This window comes from Elephantulus edwardii, unplaced genomic scaffold (assembly GCF_000299155.1).
Source record: "Elephantulus edwardii isolate Elephantulus edwardi_28Jun2011 unplaced genomic scaffold, EleEdw1.0 scaffold00043, whole genome shotgun sequence".
Lineage (NCBI taxonomy): Eukaryota > Metazoa > Chordata > Mammalia > Macroscelidea > Macroscelididae > Elephantulus > Elephantulus edwardii.
This window is the reverse complement of record NW_006399793.1, coordinates 5237874-5244753: the sequence shown is the minus strand read 5'-3', so window position 1 is coordinate 5244753 and position 6880 is coordinate 5237874.

Genomic DNA, 6880 nt, shown 5'->3' with positions numbered 1-6880 from the left:
TAACATTTTTTATATATTTAATGTATATATTTACAGGACAGTGTCTTTAAAACACTAAATATTCATAATTTGTATTTATTATAGATATTCTCTGTTTTGGTCTGGGGAGTGGAAAGCCTTTGATGTCCAGTGCCACTAAGTAAACGAATCTTCATAGCCACTCTATGAGCAACAAATGTGAACCTTGCCCTATCCTGTATCGTTTGTACCTGTATCATCATCACATTATCGATAGATATTGTGCCCATTGTTACAGTCACTGGGTCGATCCGTTTTGTTGAAGGTCTTTCTTCTTCTTCTCTTTATGTCTTTAAGAATCTTTAAGGTAGCTCCAGTGACTTAATGGTAAATTGCCAACCCAAAGGCACACAGTTTGAAACCACATTGGGAGAAAGATGGACAGCCTCCTCCTATGTTATTTACTGCTTTTGAAAACCCTCTGGGGGATCAGCTATTATTCAGTTACACAACTTGATGGTGCATAGCAACATCAACAACAACAACAACAACAACGGTATCTTTAAAAGTGAGTTCTGGTTTTGCAGTCAGGACTATGGGACTTATTTCTCTTAGGTTCTCAGAACTATGAGATTAATTTCTTTTTATCGCCTCTCATGAATGGGATATCTTGAGTAGAAATTTACATCTTGCATTTCTGAGCTCTTTAATAAAAATGGAGCAAAGTTTTGTATGTTCATCTTTTGTCTCAAGAAATCATGCGATTTTATTAATGAATTCCATTTAGAGTAGATAAATTTTGACATTTTTTCATTTACAAATATTATTGAACATTGTATAAATGTTTATTAAAGTTGGATTAGAAATTTATATAATTTATATGCTTGTTTTTAGTTATCATTTTAAAGCTAAAGTAACTATTATCTAGCTTCTGATATTGGAATTTTCACCTTCTGCTCCCATTTTGTCAATGGAAAGTTATGTCCTGATTCTTAGATGAACAACTTTCAAATGAGATTCGGTACTATGACAGACAATAAGAAAAGGCCTCGCTATCTATTTTAGAAAATCAGCCAATGAAAACTTCATATAGTACATTTTTTGTTGTGAACAGAGTTATCAAAAGTTTAAGGCTAATTCAACAATTACCAATAACAAAAAATAACAGATTAATATTGTTTAAATGCATTTTTTTGCACATTAGCTGTATATTTTAAGTCAAATTAACTAATATATGACTGTTCATCTTTCTCTCGCTGATGAGCTGGTGAATTCAAATCACCTGCTTTTGGGTTGGCGGCACAATCCCCTATTTGCTATGTTACTAGAAGTCTCAGTATAGAATATGAATATGAAAAATATAATTTATAATTTGGGAAACCTTTTTTTTTTCTTGTGTTAACCAGGTAGTTTACAATAGAGTCTGAGCTTTAAATATTGCTGTTAAGTGCTGTTAAGTACAACTCCTAGTGACCTTATAAACAACAGATCTGTGTGTGTACTGTCAAATTGGATCTGACTGGTACAGGAGGAGATTATTCTTCCTTCTCCAGCAGAGCATCTGGTGGATTTGAACCGCACACCTCTGGCATTGCAGAGCAGCTTCTTGCCACTAGGCCACCAGAGCTCCCTTAAACAACAGATCTGAATCCTGTCCTATCCTGAGTCATCCTCATCATCTCTGACATGCTAAAGCCCATTGCAGCAGGCATTGTAGCAATCCATCCAGTTGAAGGTCTTCCTGTTTTTTTCACCAACTCTCTATCCTTCCAAGCACAATGTCCTTCAAGGAATAGCTTCTCTGAGCAGCATGCCAAAAGTATGTGAGAGAAAGCTTTGTCATCCTTGGAGTACTCTGGCTATATCTTTTCAAAGATATATTTGTTTATTCTTCTCTTAATCTATGGCATTTTCAGTCTCTTCTGCAACATCACAGACCAAAGACATCATTTTTCTGTCATTCTTATTTATTGTCCAATTCTCAGATAGGTAACAAATAATTGAAAAGACTGTGGTCTGAATCAGGTGAATCATAGATTTCAACTGATGTAACTGTGTCTCAATACTTTGGAGAGGTCCCTGATTATAGACTTTCCCAGTGCAATGTGTCTCCTGATTTTCTGACTGTTGGTAACAAAGGTGTTGATGCCAGTTTCAATCTTTTTTCCATTGTATGATGTTGCCTATTAGTCCAGTTTGTTTTCTTGATGTGGAGATGTAATCCATATTGAAGGTTGTAATCTTCTACAGCAAATTTTTGTACACACGCAAAAGTGAGAGAATTTGAGATGGAAAGTGTGGGAGAAATGTTCCTATACACAAAGCAGCTGTATAGTAGAGTCCCAGCACTCAGTCTCTGACAGTAAAGTCACTGTAAGGTACAAAATAGAGGATTTAAACACTTCTATTGCTATGACTCGGAGACTTGATAGAATTACTCTCTTTAGATTCATCAAATAAATATTTGAATTTACATATCAAGAGACTAGACCATTCATCCACTCTATCTATCTATCTATCTATCTATCTATCTATCTATCTATCTATCTATCATCTCTTATCTACTAAAGGAATTTTAAATCTAATTTGGTATTTCCAGGATATATATGTACAATATTTCACATGGGTATGTAAATGGCACATTATTGAGGTAGAGCATTATAAAATTCCTAAATCATAGCTCTGTAAGACCCACCATTAACTTATAGTCAGAAAATACCTTGGCTTCTAAAACACAAAAATATTTGCATGGACACCTGAGAGATTCACTCTTGCACCAAGGAGCTTATAGAACTATGCACAACCACAAAGCAAAACAACAACAACAACAAAATAGATCATTTGTGCTTCTTTCTGTTTCAGCTACATTCAGTTTTTATTGTTGTTTGCTGGCTTGCTTTTTAAATGCATCAATTATTATTAATCTCTTCTGTCTAGTATAATTTGCATACTACTAAAGAAGGCATTGAGGAATGGTGGTTAAAACACTTGGTTGATAATGGAAAGGTTGGTGAGTCAAACCAACTAGTCACTCTATGGGAGAAAGATGTGTCAGTCTACTTCCAAAAAAATTTATAAACTTGAAAACCCTTAAGGCTCGTTCTATCTTGTCTTATGTACTTCTGTGAGTCTGAATTGACTCGACAGCAATGGGGTTTTTCGTACTACCATAGGTTGAGAGATTTAGCCTAATAGCATTGCCTCTAAATAACAGTTTAAATAGACTCCAAGGAAATTTCCCAGGAATCATTCCATGATGATTCTATAGGGAATCATGCTAAGGGAATTGTTGGATCAAGCTCTCTTTGCTTTTTCCACTTGTCTACTTCATATCCTTCATAGTAGGGCTGTTTTGAGAATAAAATTTTAGTTTTTTGGGCTCAGAAGCAGGAATTCTTGTTTCAGACTTGAGTCTAAACTTTGTCCTTAACTAGAAAAGTCCTGTGGGAGGTAGATCAGAGAAGTGCAGAAAGACTTGAAGTAGCTTTCCAAACTAATAAGATATCCATTTTCCGTGCAATTGCTCTTCCTTTTATGACAATACCTAAGCCAGGAATGGGATGGAGGGTGGAGAAGGGAACAAACCTGAAAAAACCAAAACAAGAAACAGTGGGGCCAATGGCCTCCCTCATGCCTGATGCTGTAGCTGCATTTTGTTTGTAGGTTTTATGACATCTGCTTTGCCCATTTTAACTTCTTAGATTTTTGTCTATATTTTGATAGGCAAAGATTCAGAATTGTTGGGTCTGGATACCTGGAGTGTTATTTTAATTATTTCAAGAGAATTAATGATGCTTTAAAAATGTAGAGACTTGAGTTTAATTTAATGTGGAAAGCCTTATTGAGAGAACATGTATTAAGCAGAATTACCTTTGTTACAGGGCTTTACTTACTTAAGTAAAAGTCTGAAGTAGACAATCTGTAGCAGACTTTCCAGGAAGGCATAAACCAAACTCTTTTCAATGAAATTTCTTTTGCATTTTATAATTAAAAAATACAAGAGGTCAAATCTAAAACCTAATTCAGATCACTTATATTAAGGTCCATTTAAATCATTCATAATTTTTTCATTAAAGGAAAAGCTATTTCCTCCATTTTATTCTGCAAAATATTCTCCTTGTTATGGAGATTTTGGTCTATTTTCTATAGTTGGAGCCAAATTGAGTTCTCACTTTTGAGCAAAACTTGTGATGGACTGAATGGAACCATTATTACTGCAAAGAGCAAACAGTGTTTTACCTAAGACTTTTAGGTGTCAAAACATAATTCTTCTACAGGAAAAAGAAAAAAAAATCTTAAACTAATTTTTATAATTACTTGCCCTTATCTAGGGAATTATTTTGATCAGTTCCCAAATAAATAAACATACATCTGTTCCTGAAGTTTGAATCCCATCTTGAAATAGGCAAATAGTTCACACTTGCTTTGTTAATGTTGCTGAGAAGACATTGCTTAGGACTGGGGCAAGGAGAGTGGGATTTGAGCTGTTAAAACTATTACAATTTTTTACTTAGCCTACATGCCAGCCTTAGAGACACAGAGGTTCTTTTTTGAATTACTAAGCTATTACTTTTGAATTTCATGTAGTCAGATATCCCAGCGTTTCCATTTGGAATTTACTAAACCACTTATAGGATTTCCTTCTGGAACCAGCAGAACTCAGTCCTGGCAGGGACCTGATAAAGTTCTAGCCCTGGATGAGAGTGAGGAATAAAATCTTATTGCAATCCTGTCTTCCAGTGAGGATAGATAAATAAGTGCTATTTAAAAAAATGTATGTCTATTGTGTTGCTCTCTTTAGGATCCCCCACCCCTACTCACCCATTGCACTGCAGTTTGGGGACAAAATATCAGCTACTAAAAAGTTACACTGTACTAAAAATAGAAGACATTTAAAAAACTCAAGTGAATAGCTGGCATTTGAAATATTACATTAATTTGGAGTTAATTTCAATCACATAAATATATAAAGAATTCTAACAACTGGGTCATATTATTTCCATTAGATAATACTCAGGTAGGCAAATTCATGACTATATTCAGTTACCTCTCTAGGATACATTTGGTTTGAAATTTTTAGTTTATATATTTTCAGTTGTTAGGTGCCATTAAGTTGGTTCCGGCTCATGGTGACCTTGTGTACAATAGAATTTAATGAGTTCTGCAGCACTGTCATAATTGGTCCATTTAAGCCCACTGTTGTAGTCACTCTGCCAGTCTTTCTCTTTTTCTCTGACCCTCTACCAAGTACAATGGATTTCCTTCCCCAGGTACTAGTTCCTCCTTACGACATACTCAAAGTACATGAGATGAGTCTCGTTGTCATTGTTTTTAAGGAGCCTTCTTGTTCTTTTTCTAAGACAGATGTATTTGTTCTTTTGGTAGTCTATGTTTTGGTCACTATTTTTTGTCAATACCATAATGTAATTGTGTAATTTTTTTTCTAGTCTTATTAATTGTCTGGGTTTCACATGCATATGTTGTTCTTAGGTGCCATTGAATCAAGTATAATTCATAGCAATCCTATGAACAACAGATCTGAACCCTGTCCTATCTTGTGCCATCCTCACAATCTGATACACTTGAAATCATTGCTGCAGTTGCTGTGTCAATCCACCTGATTATTTGTCTTCCTTCTTTTGTCATCCCCACACCTTCCCAAGCATTATGTCCCTCTCCAGGGAATAGCCTCTCTTAGCAACAAAGTATGTGAGATGAAGCTTTATCACCTTTGCCTTCAAGGAGCACTCTGGCTGTTACATTTTGCAAGTTGTATCTGCTTGTTCTTTTAGAAGTCCGTGAGATAATTCATTACTCTTTCCCTAAACCATAGTTCAAAGACAACAATTCTTTTTCTGTCATCCTTCATAACTTTCCAGCTGTCAGATGCATAGCAAGAAACTAAAAAGACTGATTTAGGTGCATTCACACTCACATAATTGCTCCTAAATAATTTGAAGAGGTCCCTACATGCATATTTTTGATCAGCATTTCTCAAGCTGAAAGAACTGAAAAACAAATTCAAGCCTTGAGTTGCAATATTTTGAGATGCTATTGGAAGAATCTTGAATGATCCAGGAGGCATCAAAAGAAAATAGAGGGAATAAACAGAATTATTGTATAAAAGGAATTGACTGACACTGAAATACTTCAGGAAGTACCATATGATCAAGAGTAATAAAGGAAGAAGTTCAAGCTGCACTGAAGATATTAGGGAAAAAAAGAACTCAAGTTGGTGCACTACCAATTGAAATGTTACAAATGACAGATGCAGCCCTGGACATGCTCACAGGTCTAGGCCAGGAAATTTGGAGGACAGCTACCTGACCAATTGACTGGAAGAGATCCATATTTGTTCTCATTTCAAAGAAAGATGATCCAATAGAATTTGGAAAGTATCAAATATCAAATTCAGAAAGTATATCAAGTGAGAGCAAAATATTGCTGAAGATTATTATTCAAAACAGAACAGTACATTGAGAGAGAACAGCCAGAGTTCAAGTAGAATTTAGAAGAGACTGTTATGCTAGGGATGTCAATTGCTTAGCTCAGATTTTCTTTAGTTTTTCTTTTTTGTTAGTTTTTGATTCTTTCATTTTATTAAAAAAATTCTTAAAACAAACAATGATGCACACATGGATTTAATCTTTAGAAGGTCCCATGCAACAGTTTTATCCCCTTCATATTGTGCATTTCTGGCTGTATTTGTCAGTCTCTTTATACCTTGACTAGCATTTCTAAGCTTGATCCCAGTTTGTCTCTTATGAATGTTATGGTTTGGGGCTTTACTCTCAGGTCTCTGATCCACTTTGAGTTGATTTTTGTTATGGTGTAAGATGTGGATTCTGTTTCTGCTTTCTGCAGGTGGAAGTCCAGTTGTTGAAGAGGTTACCATTTCCCCATTTGATAGCTTTGATTTCCT